The 15,896-nt window shown below is 40.2% G+C and overlaps 2 long non-coding RNA genes across 2 annotated transcripts; one reads left to right on the forward strand and one right to left on the reverse strand.

Moving 5' to 3' along the window:
* The first annotated feature begins 2,401 nt into the window (after window positions 1-2,401).
* On the forward strand, window positions 2,402-3,176 carry LOC131692841 (uncharacterized). Its single transcript, XR_009306075.1, has 3 exons — window positions 2,402-2,611; window positions 2,689-2,755; window positions 2,818-3,176. It is a non-coding gene; the product is annotated as an uncharacterized LOC131692841 (long non-coding RNA).
* A 151-nt stretch (window positions 3,177-3,327) lies between these two features.
* Window positions 3,328-5,373, reverse strand: LOC131691344 (uncharacterized). Its single transcript, XR_009305753.1, has 3 exons — window positions 4,917-5,373; window positions 4,414-4,851; window positions 3,328-4,357 (listed from the first exon to the last, which is right to left on the reverse strand). It is a non-coding gene; the product is annotated as an uncharacterized LOC131691344 (long non-coding RNA).
* Window positions 5,374-15,896: the final 10,523 nt, after the last annotated feature.

Genomic DNA, 15,896 nt, shown 5'->3' on the forward strand with positions numbered 1-15,896 from the left:
GTATACCAAATTGAGACGGGGTTTTCGACTGCGGATCGAATCCCATTTCTATAGGCACTAAAGCGTCAATTTAAACAGTCGGCATGTCAAACGAACGAAGACAGGAAGGGTACGTTATTGACAGTTAATTTTTTTTTTGTTGTGTCGATAAAGAAGGGAAGAGTTTTTTTAAAAAAAAAAACACGACTCTATATAAACATTGCTGACTGCCATTAAGGTGCTTCTGAACTAGCCCTTTTCTGGCACACTGATTCGCCTTTTTCATCACCATCGCCATTGTTTTAATGATCTCTATAGAACTATGAATTCGCAAAGAATATGTTTAGTATGCGAATATAGAACATATCTAAAGCCATTAAATAATGCTTCGTGGTCTCTTGGGTATATTCCTTACCCCTAACCTTACCACTTCCCCAATCCTTCCCATCAAAGAAATCATAAAAAGACGATTCATGGCGAGGCACAAATCTCCTATCAACATGGGGAACGTGCCATTTGAGCTAGATGCTACTGATTCCTGATTCCTGAGTACCCACAAATTGAAAAACTCGTAGCTATGGCAATATGGCCCTGCATATGCCAACCATTGAATTAAACGTTGAAAAACCATTTTCAATATGGTTCGTTCAACAATAAATCAACCATTACCTGGTATAATATCGAACATAACCAGTGTCGTTTTTCCATGCTCGACCATTCAAACAATGGGTTGCTAAGAACAGTCACCATACCAAAATATACTGTTTTCCTTATACATTTGGACAACATACCATTCAAGAACTATACAGATTATGGTAACAAGCATAATTTAGATCTAGCGATGCATAAATATAAGGTGGAGAAAAAATATGTTCCCTTTCACTTTTCAATTCTCTCGATGGATGAAGTTTTATCTTGTTACGCGCTATCTTCTGAAGAAAGCTTCGTTGACACTTAAGTGTACTGACGCTTTATCCAACTGAGCTATCGCCGTAATATTGTAAGACGAGGATTTTTGATCATATTAAGCTACAGGTTTTTGGAGCAGCGTAAACAGATGTACGAATAACAAAGACCACCAAATCAATATAACCACTGAGAACTGACGTACAAGTAAAGTTTTCAACTTGTGTAAGAAATAAAACTGTCGCTTTGAAATGACAACAGCAAGTAGCAACTTGCCACTGGTCGGCGCTTCGATCGGCCAGCAATCGCTATACGGGAGTTGTATACAAACTTGGACACAATGGTGACTAACGCATGCGAACCTGTATGCGATGGTGCTTTTCAACGTATTTTCATTTAAATGTTTACACAGGTTTTTCGGGAAAGTTTGTTCTAGCTTATATGTCTGTAGCACCTCAACGATTATCACCCTCGCAACCCACCTGCAATATCAACGAGGCTTCATCGCAGTGATCGTTCTTCATTTGTCGTGCTCGATGCACAGGCAGCGGCTATCGATCGAGTGATCGATCTTTATCAGCCGTGCTCGATGCGCGATCTGAAGCCACCGAGATGCATTATGTGGTGATCGTTTATTAGTCTGTTGTGCTCGATGCACAGACCGAAATCAAAAAAGCATTTGTTTCAATTCTCTATACCTTTGCCCTGTGTAAAATATTTTTTCTTATTTTTTCGATACTTGACTTTTGTATATAAGCCGGTAGACAGTAGCAATAAATTGTTAGTTTACTAAATCAAACCCAACCGAATACTTCTATCGCGTTTCTAAACGATCCGATAACCATATGTCTGTTCTCTGTGATATAACTTCTGGCGCAAAAGTACAATGTAGTATACACACCCTCAATATAGGATACACGGAAGGTATTGAAAATGGTTACTAAATGAGTATGGTACTATAATAGTTGAATTATAATGGTGGAATGTATCAGTAGTATTCCCAATATGGTATTATATGAATAGTTAGGAAATCAACTTTTTATTCATTTCATAATGACACTTTATTATCAGTATGATTATGTAGAGCATTTGAAGACAAATTGGATTTACGTTAGTACGCCGAATGTCATAAAAATAAACAAAACATATGACAACAGCTTTCATACTCGCCTGGATGTAAAATTTTGTTGATAGATTTTGAGGTTTTAACCGAACAAGAGCTTTTCAAATCACCACATTTTTCAGTACCTATTATTATTGGCCTTTTTTATGATCAACTGAGTGCATTGAAGACGAGTTTGAGAAATTCAATATTTTAATCGCTTTTTAAAAAAAATGTGCGCTGTTGGGGTAAAACCAACGACACGACTAGACACTTGCATTCCAAAACTGTATCGCAAATCGGACTACCCCTCAGTGACTCAGGTAACTCGTACTGTCAAATATGATATTTGGCTGCAAAATGTATGAAACCTGCAACACTGAATAATATGTTGTTATTTTTTTCCAAATAACCTACCGTAGCAACGCCTGGTTACGTAGGGAAAAACGATTTGCAAACAAAACAAACCGTTAGTTTTTCGAAAAAAGTTGTTTGGAAGCATATAAGTTGATGATGTGCTGTGTAGGAACGAGTCGGAATACGTGTGGAAGAACCAGAACCACCGATACAAAAAAACCAGTCGAAAAATAGGATTGTCCGAAGGATTCGTATATCTAAACCATGGTAAGAACCAAAATATAACGTCCTTTTCGTTTTTGACAATGCATTACACCGGTGTATTCTCTTTGATCGCATATCAGTCCCATAAAGATAGGAAATCCCATAAAAAACGGCACAACTATGCGATCATGGGTAGTGTAGCCCCAGGTAAAAACAAAAAGGCCGCTATTGTATTTGCAGCTGAAATAAACAATCCACTTTCATTGCAGATTATCGAAGAAATATCCAGATATATTGAACGATCATAAGGAGCTATTTTGATTTCATCGTTGGATATGCAAGACTGTTTGATGCAGTTGAAATCTAGAAGTATACAATTTCCAAGAATCGCATTCAACAGCGATTCCAACCGAATAAAATGAAGTTGAAATATTTCACCTGAAAGTGACCTTTAAAGATATTTAATAAAGTTGTCTAGAGCATCCATTTCTGTTAATATTTACCGCTTGAAAATTTGGCGTAGAAAATAGAATTAGTGAGTAAGTACTCCAATCAATACAAAATGCTTCAAAGCAAAATTATTAACAGTACCATCAATCCATTATAAATACTTGCGATGAGAAGAATGCGACCAGTTTTATTTCGTTGTTTCTGAAGTGCACGTACGTACACCTTCGCACTGAACTGAAGACGTTAGAAAACAGAGTAGAGGAACAAACTTTTGAAAATCACAACATGACCGTTTTTCTCTATGATAAGGATAACATCCATTGAAGTTTTTAAAAGAATTTCATTATCTACATCTAAGATTTATTCTAATAATCATTGATACGTTGCGGATTCCACCTGTTACAAGGAGCTGTGGCCGTGTGGTATCCGGCGACCTGAAATCTTATTTCCGCACACTGGAAGCAGATGGGCGTTGACTCATTCCGTTTCAGTACGATTAGAATTCTCTTGCAATCAGGTGTAGCATTTCGTTCCAGACCACAATCAGCGCGGGATATAGCGGTTCGTGATAAAACGACACGAATCGATAGAATAGCGGTATTGGTGTCGCTTCCGATAGCGACTCAGTATCCTCTGTTTGGTATACTTGATCGAGCGAGCCCAGTCGACTCTTCAGACAGCAGGAATAATTACTCGTTGATCGGTAGCCCAGTAGGGTTTTGCATTTATTCGTCATCTAGCTTACCCGCACCGTTTGAACAATTGCGGCCGTGTTGGCAAAATCTTTGATTTTGCTTCAGCAGAATCCAATTTGGACAACTGTCGCCGTTCAGAAAACCCTGCCTTGATCTGTATCGGCAACTCGAGCGGATTCGGTTCACATGGGACGATTGATATTGGAAACGTTTCCTTTATGATGAGTTCAACCCGCAAAGGTTGGGTCACCTCCCTCTTGACTTTTACCGGGGTGCAGGAGGATTCGTACCTCTGTTGCTTTTATATTGTGAACAAGTGAATCGTTTGTAAAGCTCTCGCCCTCTAATTTGCGTTCATTTTCCAAAATTAGTGCTTGTGTGTTGCTACGAGTCTGCTGTCGGACACAGGAAACAGATGGACGTTGACTCATTCGGTTTCGGTACGATACAATTTCCGGTGTAGCATCTTGCCCGAACCGCGATCAACCCAGAGTATAGCGGTTCGTGGTAAAGTACAAATGACACGATCGATCAGCGGAATTTGCGTTGGTTCCGATAGCGGTTCGGTATCCTCCGCTTGGTGCCTTCGAGCGAGCGAATCCGATCGTCTTGTTGGACAGCAGGAACGATTACACGTTGGTCAGTAGCCCAGCGGGGGGCGATACTGAAATAAACGGAAATCAGTTATGAATAATTTAATATATTCGTCTCCGAACTTACCAGCACCGTTTGACGCATCCTCTTCCTCAACAATGGCGGCCTTGCTAGCAATCTATTCGATTTTCCAGCGGCATCCAATCTAAACAAGCTCCGCTGTTCAGAAAACCCTTCCTCGTGATCTGATTCTGCCACAAACGAGTCAGCAGCATACAGCGTCGTTAATGATCCTGGCTTCAAAGTGCGCGCCTGCGTCGGAATGTACTTGAATACCGAAATAGCGGGAACACATGCGCGACTTCTGCATACTGGCCGATCCTTGCATAAAACAGTAGCGCGACGCATGAGTACTTAGAAAAATTTATAAAAAAAAACTACTGCTTCAAAGGCGATGACGAAATGTCGTCCCTTACCGGAGGATGTCGCCGTCTGGACTGATAATCGCGTGTTGAAATTTTCGTGTTATTTTGCTTCTTGGCAAGATCCGGATGCGCCGTCTTTCTAAAAAATAAACATTTTTAGCTTAGTATACGGTTACTGATAAGAGCATTTCACATCACAATTACCTGGTATATGTTTTTCTTCCAAAAGATCTTTCTGATCTCTGTGGCTAGAAAGCAGCAGCAACTGTTGAAAAAATAGCGGGTTGTTTTGGCAGCACATAATGATTCGATTAATTGCCAAAGCGGAACAAAACTGTTTCATCATTAAGACCACTTGCCAGGAGCTCCACTATTCGGATTGCTGGCGTTGTTGCCTAGCTCTCCAAAATAAACAAAACGTTGTGAGGATCGCGAGACATTTTTCTTGACTGAGATTTGGAACTACTACTTCACGTTTTAGACACTGTTTAGACGAAAATGTTTCAAAAGAAGCTAATTTTGCCAAAGTCCAACAAAAGCTTCGCTTATCCGAGTTCACATTTGATTCTTACGGCAAACGAAACAGAATATTTTCTTTCCTAGCTGTTACGGACTTTGGTTGCTAGGGTATGTAAATAAACATTAAGAAAATTGAGACAGTGTTGCGTGAGAAATTCATATTTCATCTTTACCAAGGGGTCGCTCAATGTACTGATAACTGGCGGTTAATTTCGTGAACACTTTTTGTTCGGGATTTTTCATTAAGTTTCAGGTCGTGTCGTTGGTAAAACCGACACTCTGTTAAGATGGTTGTGTTTACATGCGGTTCATTACAAAAGGCTGGGGATCTTTGTGACACATCAATTACACTACTAGCACACTATAGTATTAGCAGAAATACACAGAAATACTTTGATTGTGTTTATTTCTTATAGGTCTCTTTAAAAATCAAAAATTGGTATTTTTGCTTATCAGATTCTATCGAAGCTTTTGCGATTTCTGCAAAAAGCTCCTCCGAAGTTCTAGTGTTCTCATTGTTTGTCATAGATGTACTTTATCACAATGAGACAATGATCTTTTGTATAACCTGGTAGATCGTTGATGATCAGAATTCGAAAAATCAAGGCTGGAAATGGTAGTTTTACTAAGAAGTGTGCATCACTTATAAGTAAATGAATCAGATTAGCAGAATGTAGAACACTTGCAAATCTTACGAAATAAAAAGACACTGAAGGTTGCAATGATGCGCATAAGGATTATTTGGAAATACCCTTATCAAGAAATAATCCTATAGCATAAAATACTCATGTTTATAGCACTACGCCGTCGAACTCTCTTCTCCTCACTACATAATGAAGCTACGAAAAGTACATATTTGTATCTCATATACTCACACTTTATTACTCAATCATACATCATTTTTAACATTTTTAAAAAATACAAACATTTTAATAAAGTGGAGAAAAAATAAATTAAAGGGGATATCGATCTTACCCCTATGGGGTGTCGGTTTTACCCGCAGTGTCTACAAAAAGTCACTTTGTTTTCCAAGTTTTGCAACCAATAATTTTTAATGAAATTAATTTTTTGGAGCGCTGACAAAATTAAGCCTTGTTAACCCATTCATGCCCATGTTGTTTGTGAACAACAACGTTTTTAAACAGCTATAGCTTTTGATTGAGGCAGTGGCGTAGCCAGAAATTTGGTTTGGAGGGGGTTTTGATGAAAATCGCAAATTTTTTGAAAAAATGCTAAAATTTAATATGAGTTTGATAAATTATTGAAAACTCAAAAACATAAGTAGTCTAACAGATGTCATTCCAGTCTACAAACAAGAAGGATCAACATGGAACAGTTTTCAAACCTCTATAGATTATTTTCTTGTATAATATGTCAATGAAGTCAAAAATTACGATCTTTTAAAGTGGGATAAATGATCTAAAAAATTTTCAACGTTCAAGATCACCTAATATAATAATCCTTGACTTTGAAGGTTTGACAACTTCGGGAAGTTATCAACATAAAACAGCTTTGATATAGAAATTTTAGTGATTAACTCTCATAGAGGTAATTATGGTGAATTAATTTTTCAAAAATATTAAGAGACATGGTGTCTTCAGCAAAGTTTTTGATAATGTCATTTAAAACAATTTTGTTGAAAATATGAAGGCTACATGAATTCAACATATAGGGATTTAAATGGACTGGGCCTGCTATATTTCTTCTTAGTGAATAAAAATTTAGGTGAAAACTATTTTTTTTCTGCGCTACGGATAAAATTGTTTGAAACAATCATTGCGAGTTGAGAACACAAAACCTATAACTAAATTATGGATGGATGGAACTGAAACTTGCGTTTCGACTTCATCTCATCAGAATCCGACACTAACTTGGTGGGCGGACTAAGCTAGCGCCGAATTGATGCTAGCTCCTGAAAATGGAATCACTCTTTGTGTTTTTGAGTCCTTTTAATATCTGGGAATTATTTGTTTTATATCCAATTCCCTTATTTTTTTTTGTAAGCTTCAAAGGCACCTTGAACGCAATGTGAATTTATTATTTAATTACCGCAGAAGAGATTTATCAAATACAGTAACTTCAGAATAGCTTGTTGTAAAGGTTTTCTACTACTATATTTCGATACTCTGAATATGTGGGATATTTTTGTCTTTGACAAAGTTGTTTGAAATAGCACTTTCGAAAACTTTTCTGGAGACATTAAGTCTCGACCCAAATTTGGTTGAAGAGTAATTCTTGTCTATAATTACTTCTAGGAGGATTAACTGTCAAAATTATTCTATCAGCAGGTGAACAGTTTTACCTTTCGAAATTCTTCAATGTTACTTAACATCGAAATTTGGCAGTTTCGAATGAATGTGATCGTGACCGTTAAAAATTTATCGAGCATTAATTTTACTTTTCTTTATTAGTCAACCTCACAACTTGCAGTACTAGGACATAGCATACAAAATTTTAGTACGCCATTCATTGCATCCTGCTAAGAGGCTATTCATATAGTTGATAATACAACAAAAATCCAATGCTCATAAAACCGATCCTGACCTGCTAGAGACAAAATTACATCAGCTTTCAACTAGTTTATGAAATGTTATTCTTGTTGTAAACCATATTGAATTGTTGTCTAAACTCTACACAATCTAAAAAAATACATTTTCAGCAAATGTTGAAATGTATGTAAGTTTTCGGTAAACAAGCTTATGTTTTATATGCAATCAACCTATTCAAATTTAGATTCCCATTCGAAAAATTGTCTCTAATCCATATTTTGAAGCATCTTTCCAAAAAGGAGCTCATAATAATTCAGACAGTTATTTTATTTTACATTGAAGTAATTTGACAACTATGGGATTTTGGCTAAGAGATAAGTTACAAGATCCCCTTCCCACAATTTTCCAAAAGTTCTCATGACGCTTTAAACACAGTTCTCAATGTAGTGATCAGAGAATATTTTTCCTAAAATATTTTGTGGAATATTAAATTAAATTCGTCAGCATCAATTTTTTTTTCAATCCAATTAATTTTGGTTTGGGGGGGGGGGGGTTTAACCCCCAAACCCCCCCCCCCCCCCCTGGCTACGCCACTGGATTGAGGCAAGATTTGCTCACAAAACAAGTAAGGCTAATAAATGTGACTATTACCTTTCATTTGAGTATTAACAGTTACAAGGATCAGCTCTAAAACTGAAGTTATTGCAATTAGTCTGATTGGATTCCGATGGAGCAGTGCTGCCAGGGACAGTTTACGTTGATGACGGAAAATGAATTTTTCATATATCTTCGTTGCGTTGTAATATAATTAAAAACTGATAAAACCTATCAATTTAGACTGTATTTTATTACGGATTCCACGAAAGTGAACTATTGTAAATGTTCTAGGAGAATTGTATTGAGCACTAGCTAATACCCATCGCGCGTTGCTGCGACACTCTGCGAAATAGGAGGAAAACACAATTTGTTCCAAAGCGCCATCTGGCGGGCAGATAATCTCCAACTAATAGCGCACAAACACGCCCCATACCAAATACCTACTGTGTGCAAATTTTTACGGAAATCGGTTAAGCCGTTTGGGAGTCTATAAATCATATACATACAAACTTTGACTTTTATATATATAATATAGAATAGATAGATAGATAGATTGGAAGGTAAAAGTTGAGCAGCTTCTAATACTGCGAGGGAAGCACCTATCTTTATGAAAAAAAGGCTTTTCGTGTTTCTTGACCTCACCGTTTACAAGGAAAAATTGTTTTGAAACCCTACCTGGACTAGAAAAAAGTTGGGCATTGAAGGGTTACGAATTTTCTGAAGAAGAATTCTGTGTAGAAATTATAATTTTATGGGTTTGTGGCGACCCAGAAAAAGTGTTAAGCTTAAGGTGTCGGTTTTAACCATAATTCCCCTACTGCAAAAACCTTGAAGGGATATCTCGCTGTGTTTGTCTTGTAGGAATTTAGTAGGCCTGTTTGGTTCCTAGTGAACTTAAAAGGCTAGTATCTAAGAAAAATTGTGTTGCCAAGGAAAATAAACAAAACGCGTAGCACTCAGTCTTGTGATTGACGCTGTAGTAAGAACAACGGATTTGGAACGCACGAATCATTAATTCCGAAATGGCCTCCTCCGGACACGACATGTCTATCGTCGAACGATATTCACCTCGAGAATAGTTAGGAACTATCATGTTTTTGGCACTCAAACGGTTTATAGGACGACGAGGATCAATTTTGTCGGTGCAGATCGACTGATACGGAATCACCATCATTTTAATGTGTAGCTCAGTACCTACCGGACACCAAAACGACATTCTTCAATCATCGGTGGTATTTGGAAATTTGCAGTGAAAGGTAAGAAGAAACAACTCAGAATAGTTTTCGGTAATTAACGTTTCAAAAACTCTCAACCGTTTTGTGTCCAATAGAGACAGGTCTGAACTTTCGTCCTTTTGGCCAATGCTATCAACGTTACCCGATTCTTGTGAATCCCTTACTACGAATCACTTCAGCATTGGTCAGCCACTCGACTTACTTCCTCGAACTCGAAGTCTAACAGAATCGTTTGGATCAGTAGCACTGTTGACTTGACTGTTGGTCTGGTATATAGCATATAATCGAAAGTCAGTCCCATGTAGATAGGGAATCCCATATAAAATGGGGATGGTTTGCGATTATGGCCAATATGGTGCTTATTAAAAACGAAAATAAATCAATCGGTGCCCGTCACTCTTCGCCGTGGGCAGCTGGAATATCAACGTCCAGGGCACAATGTTATTGAGGAATCCTCAAGGTCCGGGAGGAGTTTTATTCATTCCCAAACCTTAGAAGATTGACTACCTATACCTCCTCTTCGAATTACTTTTTTTTATTCAGTTCGTTTATTTAATAGGCACAAATGCGTTAGCTTGGCGGTGCCAAATTCTTTTTTTTAACATTGTGAATATCTTAAAACTAAAAGGTAACCATGCACAAATATTTTCTAATATTGAGAGGAACATTTTTTACAACTATTTTAAACTAAAAATACGATTCGATATACACGATTGAATAATAATTATTTTTCACAAAAAAAATTTACAGCTATCTTAAGACTAGGAATGTAGATTAATATAAAAGAAGGGGAACAAACTTTTATGAGAAATTTCACAGCTATCTTAAAACTAGAAATACAATTAAATATACAAGATGGGAAACGAAAAAAAAATGAAAAGGTTCAAGGCTATCTTAAAATTAGGAATATAATACAAATTGGTTTTTGTAACAGCAGCAGGAGTTGTATCAGGAACAGGGGGAGTAGGCAAGCACGATGACGCGGAAAGAAAAACAAAACTTGCAACTTTGCAACAGGAGAAGAACAGTGACATGAGTTAGAGCCTCAGGCTGGTAGATGGTAGATGTCTAGGATCGGGTTGACGGCGGAGAATCCTTCAAGAGTGATCAGACCATCGACCTGCTCTCGCTTTGACTTCATTTTTGCAGGCGTGGTAAAGGTGACGGCAGTCATATAGTGCCACTCTGGTGCTCCAAAAGGAAGGACAGGGAACTTCTAAAAACGAGAAATAAAGGAAATGGGCTAGATTAGGATATTTTTCGATTTAATATAAAGGTAGATGAGAGACATATAGGGAAAATCGCGACTTGCCAGGATATCCTGAACTGGGACATTGGGTGGTCTATCTCGGGCCCGGGGGGAATCCTTTAGCTGCGATCTGGTGCCATAATACCCAGCGCACGCCCAAACAACGTGATCGATGTCGTGATAACCTTTATTACAAGCGCACCGACTACTCTTTGCGAGCCCAATACGCCGCAAATGCGCATCCAATGTGTAGTGGTTGGACATAAGCCGGGACATTACACGTATGAAATCCCGATCCACATCCACCCCCCCCCCGAACCAAGGCTTCGTTGATACCTTTGGGATAATCGAATGTAGCCATCGTCCAAGTTCCCCATTGCACCATGAGTTTTGCCAACTGTCGAGTGTCCTCTGATGACAAATACTGAAAAATTCGTTGAAGCAAATTGGTCTTTCGTAGATTGCTAAAGAGTCGGCCTTTTCATTACCCGGAATAGAGCAATGAGAGGGGACCCAAACAAAGGTAATCTGGTAAGATTTTTCAGATAACTTGCGCAAAGACTCCCGTATCTTCCCCGGAAAATACGGGAATTGCTTTTTAGGCTTCACCGTACGAAGAGCCTCGATAGAGCTGAGGCTGTCCGAAATGATTAAGTAGTGCTCTGTGGGCAGAGTCTCGATGATGTCAAGGGTGTACTGAATAGCAACTAATTCTGCGACGTAAACTGAAGCTGGATCATTGAGCTTGAATGAAGCGGTGATAGTATTGTTGAAGATACCGAAGCCAGTGGACCCATCGAAATTTGATCCGTCAGTGTAGAACATTTTGTCACAGTCGACTTCTCGGAATTTATTATAAAATATATTGGAGATCACTTGCGGGCGTATATGATCCGGGATTCCACGAATTTCCTCCTTCATGGATGTGTCGAAGAACACAGTAGAATCAGAAGTATCTAGGAAACGAACCCGATTGGGATTGTACGAAGAAGGATTGATGCTCTGTGCCATGTAGTCGAAGTACAAGGACATAAATCGGGTTTGAGAATTAAGCTCGACGAGCCTCTCGAAATTTTGAATCACCAACGGGTTCAGAATGTCGCATCGGATGAGCAATCGATATGAGAGTTCCCAAAATCGATTTTTTAGCGGGAGAACGCCTGCCAGCACTTCGAGACTCATCGTTTGTGTCGAGTGCATGCAACCCAAGGTAATGCGCAAACAACGATACTGGATTCTCTCTAGTTTCATGAAGTGTATATTCGCAGCGGAGCGGAAACAGAAACACCCGTATTCCATCACCGACAATATCGTTGTTTGGTACAACCTGATCAGGTCTCCTGGGTGGGCCCCCCACCGTGTTCCAGTTATTGTTCGGAGAAAATTGATCCTTTGTTGGCATTTCTGTTTCAGATACCTAATGTGACATCCCCAGGTTCCTTTAGAGTCGAACCAGACCCCGAGATATTTAAATGTGAAAACCTGATTGATCGTTTCACCCATTAATAGAAGCTGGAGTTGCGCCGGCTCACGCTTCCTAGAAAAAACAACCAACTCAGTTTTCTCCGTGGAGAACTCAATACCCAGCTGAAGAGCCCAAGCAGACAAATTGTCCAAGGTATTTTGTAATGGTCCTTGCAAGTCGGCAGCTTTGGGCCCTGTAACAGAGACCACCCCGTCGTCTGCAAGTTGCCTTAGCGTGCATGAATTGGCAAGACAATCGTCAATGTCATTCACGTAAAAATTGTAGAGCAGGGGACTTAGACATGAGCCCTGGGGAAGACCCATGTAGCTAAATCGCGACGTTGTTAAATCGCCATGCGAAAAGTGCATGTGCTTTTCGGACAACAGGTTTAGCAAAAAGTTATTTAAAATTGGTGAAAGACCATGCTGGTGCAGCTTCTCTGACAGAATGTTGAGAGAAACTGAGTCAAAAGCCCCCTTAATAGCCATTTGGATTTCTGTAGAAAGCAACGCAAGGCAATCGTTCGTCCCTTTGCCTTTGCGGAAGCCAAATTGTGTATCTGACAGTAAGCCATTTGCTTCAACCCAATTGTCGAGGTGAAACAAGATCATTTTCTCGAACAACTTCCGAATACTGGACAGCATTGCAATCGGTCGATACGAATTGTGGTCGGAGGCGGGTTTTCCTGGCAGATTCTTCAGCAAATTGAATTTGATTCTGTCCAACCCTGGGGCGTTATTGTTGCATGACAAGAGAGCAAGTGAGAATTCCACAATCCACAATCGAATTTCTGTACCGGGACAGAGTCCGAACAGATCTTCTTGGCGAAAGCAAATATCCAGCGCTTTGAATATTCCACGTTTTCGTAAGTACTGTTTCGGTTACGCATACGTCGAGCCGTACCCCAAAGAGTGCTCATCGCTGTTTCTCTCGTTAACCCGTCGACGAACCGGCGCCAATAACTGCGTTTTTTGGCTTTCATTAGACTCTTCATTCGCTTTTCTAACGACGCGTACTGTTGATAGCTAGCGGGTAACCCGTCTTCCCGGAAAGCCTTATATGCAGTGGACTTTTCCGCCTACAGCTCTGAGCACTCTTTATCCCACCACAGGGTGGGAGTCCGTCCATGGGTATTCGCGCTGGGTACTGGTTTAGTCTGAGCTTGATTCGCACTGTCGAGAATCAAGCCAGCCAAAAACCTGTACTCTTCCTCCGGCGGAAGTTTTTGAGTGGATTCGATTTTAACGGATATCGCGGTCGCGTAACTCTTTCAATCAATGTTCCGTGTGAGGTCATACGAGACATTGATTGTTTCTGATGATCTGGTAATTGAAATTACGATAGGAAAATGATCGCTACCGTGGGGATCAGGGATCACGTTCCACATGCAATCTAACTGTAGCGATGTCGAGCAAAGCGACAAATCCAACGCGCTTGCGCGTGCTGGTTGTGTAGGAATCCGCGTTATTTCTCCCGTGTTTAAGATGGTCATGTTGAAATTGTCGCAAAGATCTTGGATTAATGTTGATCTATTATCATCATGAAGACAGCCCCATACCGTACCGTGCGAGTTAAAGTCTCCCAGAACTAGCCGCGGTGACGGTAAGGATTCCGTGATATTACAAAGCGTTCGGTGCCCTACCGAGGCTCTAGGAGGAATGTAGATGGAAGCAATGCAAAGGTCTTTACCTTTGATACAAACTTGACAAGCGACAATTTCAATGCCTGGTGTCGAAGGGAGGTTAATTCGGTTGAAAGAATAGCACTTTTTGATCCCCAAAAGTACTCCTCCATAGGGGTCTTCTCAATCCATACGAATTATATTAAAGTCGTGGAAGTTGAGATTTATATCGGAAGTTTAAACTATGTAGTAAAAATTTGAAGGAATCGAGAATACTTCTGCTGTTCCACTGTAGAACAGTGATCAATTCGGTGGACTCGTTCGATGACTTAGCCATCGAAGGATACGATCGCTCCAAGGAGGGGCCAATTAGGAGTCAACTGCTTGAAAAATGTTTGCACTATAGGGAGAAAACGTATCAGAAGGCTTTTAAGAGGATCAGTTACATTGAAAGCTGATTACTGGACTGAGTGTCTGTTTGAATAAAGGGGACACTTGGGATTTCTGGTGTCCCTGGAAGTGGTGGGTACTCCTTGTTAGAATTAAAATTTCCAAGTCCTGGAGCAACTCGCTTCGGCTTTAGGACAGCACTTCCGTTGAATTTATTAGATGTTGTTGGCGCACTCTGAGGGGACGACAAATTGGCACTCTTACGAGGCAATCTAGGGGAGGCAAGATTTTTCCTCTTCCTGGACTCCCCCTGTTAACGAGAGATGTTCCCTCTTGAGGATCATCAGATTTTTGCTCAACGTTAGCCAAACCAGTAAAGATATTTTCGGACAGGGCAGATGGCGAAGCATTCTTTAGCATTTCTGCATAGGAGCGACTCGAGCGTTCCTTAAGGGAGCGCTTAATTTTATCCACGCGCTGCTTGTACGCAGGGCATGATTTAAGAGCATGCGAAGGGCCCCCGCAGCAAATACACTTTTCAGTTTCTTTGTCGCAAGAGTCATCCTCATGCTCTCCTTCGCTGCAGCTTATGACCCGCGGTACAAACAGGCGAACAGGTAGGTGAACCTTGTCAAGGAGGATGTAGTTGGGAAGCGAAGACCCGGCGAATGTCACCCGAAGCGATCCTGATAGAGAGTAGGTTGTCTTACCTCCCTCGGTGTTTGCGGTATACAATTGTTTTCATTCCAAGCTCTTAATCTGTTGAAGTGAGGGGTCCTTAAAGCAACCAACTCCGTGCTCCAACAGTTCTTTGCATTTCAGGCCCGGTTCGGACACTACCCCATCGATTTCTACGGCCATAGCAGGCACGTACGCTCTAAATTCCCGCGTAAAGCGCTCACAGCAAGCAATCGCGTTTGCCTGGCCGAGATCACTCACTAGAACACGTATCTTGTTTGCCCGAACACGTATTATCTGAGTTACGGCCGGGTAATTAGCAGTCAGATCTCGAGAAAGTTTTAATATATTAACCGGTTTCTCTCCGGTCCGAAAATATACCACCCATGGCCCAGAGGAACCTTCTGGATACTGCTTTATACGGGGAGCAATGCCAGTGTTAGGGGGATCAGGGACTTCCATGATTACATCAGATGGTATTTCGCCCTCGGCCATTTAAGCACGAGGGCAGAGCGTTATATAAACGGGAATGTGTCTTATTATTTGATTACAAGGTAGAGTAAAAGTAGGGAAAAGGAAAGAAAGCAAACGAGGAAAAAAAAATAAAGCAAAACTTATCTGCAAACAACGTCGATTGTTCCGCACCAGCGAAAACAATGTACTGGATTTACTGCCGGCACCAGCAGAATGGCAGCTAACGAACGAACAAAGGATGACCTTCAATCACTGAAATTTACACACCGAACACCACTGTGAAATATAACGATCCGTTCCGTTCAAAGGTTGGGAGACATATATTAAAATCGATTTGTTTTAACTTTTAAATACGGGCGGACTGTAGCACAAAATGGCGACCAAGCGCCTCGACAGGAAAGAGTGGTTGCATACGTTTTCATGAAAAGGGGACATTTCTTTTGTCGTTCCGAATAACAACCAGCGGA

This window comes from Topomyia yanbarensis, chromosome 3 (genome assembly GCF_030247195.1).
Source record: "Topomyia yanbarensis strain Yona2022 chromosome 3, ASM3024719v1, whole genome shotgun sequence".
Lineage (NCBI taxonomy): Eukaryota > Metazoa > Arthropoda > Insecta > Diptera > Culicidae > Topomyia > Topomyia yanbarensis.